Raw genomic sequence first — 1,235 nt, 5'->3', positions numbered from 1 at the left:
TAATCTAAAAGCTTTTGACAAAACTCGCCCCGGTTTGATAGTATCACAGTATCTGATGCTCCTATATAAGAGCTCCTGTGGCAGCGGTGAGCGCGCTGCGCGTTCTCACTGTTATATGCGTGAACAAGCCTGCATGCATCGTCCGTGACAATCCCATCTCCATCTCTCCACCGAGTGCCAAAACATAAGCGAGGATAAGAACACACGGAAATAAGGTAAGCACCAACCATTTGGGTATACTGGTTAACATGGGCGTGGATGTATGAAGGAACGAGGCATTTCTTTTTAAATGGTGGGATTCCTTCAGGCTATAACACGGCAGCGCACAGGCTAATTTATGACTACAGTCAGATGAACATCATGCATGTGCATTGTGCATTAGTAAAACCTGCTATTGATAACATATCGTACATGCAATAACGAAAATATTTTGTACATTTATACTTATTGGCCCAGTAACCTGCTAGACCTCAATAAGGCATTTCTAGTGATGGCCTATTGCCACAAACAAACATGCCATCTTTTGCCTTTTATTCATAATCATCCATACACCGAATATTATTTCATGTATTTGAAGGCTGAAAGGCAACAGCAATTTTCTCTGGTGTGCACATTTATTTTTAAACTGACCTACTTTAGTGGAGACAGGGAATTTGCAACACAGAAATGTGTCTTTATGATAAGACCATATATTCAGCAACACTGAACACTACACGGACATCTCACATTTGTTGAACATTAGTACAACCTGGGTTCTTCAGTGCTTGTCAGGATATCTTATGTCACACCAGTTTAGGGATTTATTCAGGATTTTAGAATAGAAAACATTGGCCCTCAGTTGTTTACTGAAATGTTCCCACAATCCTTTATAATTTCTCAAATTCACATATTAAAAGGTGCAGGTAACCACCACAGGTAGGTCCTAAAATGTGTCTCTTTGCTCCATCATATCTTCTTCCCGCACAGACGTCAGGAATGAACCAGGTGGTTGCAACATGCTGGACTTGCCTCCTGCTCTCTGCTTTCCTGTGTGAACCCGCGCTGTCCAAGGGCGGTCGTGGAGGGTCCCGGGGCTCCTCTCGAGGCTCCCCCTCCCGCAGCTCCACAGCGGGGAGTTACCGGGGAGGAGGCGCCTACGGTGGGACCCGCTCTCGCTTCAGGGTGGCAGGGCGAAGTTCCCCGGTGAGGGTGGCAAGTGCAGCGGCAGCGGGGGCAGCAGTGGCGTTAACGGCCGA

General features: G+C 46.2%; 1 pseudogene; it reads left to right on the top strand.

Annotated features, from left to right (window-relative positions):
• The first annotated feature begins 124 nt into the window (after window positions 1–124).
• LOC147820004 (shadow of prion protein pseudogene) lies at window positions 125–1,229 on the top strand (annotated as a pseudogene).
• The last annotated feature ends 6 nt before the right edge of the window (window positions 1,230–1,235 follow it).

The sequence above is a fragment of the Seriola lalandi genome, unplaced genomic scaffold (assembly GCF_002814215.2).
Source record: "Seriola lalandi dorsalis isolate HSWRI2012SDOR001 ecotype SW California unplaced genomic scaffold, Sedor1 jcf7180002006267, whole genome shotgun sequence".
Taxonomy (NCBI): domain Eukaryota; kingdom Metazoa; phylum Chordata; class Actinopteri; order Carangiformes; family Carangidae; genus Seriola; species Seriola lalandi.
This window is presented reverse-complemented; position numbering and strand designations above follow the sequence as displayed.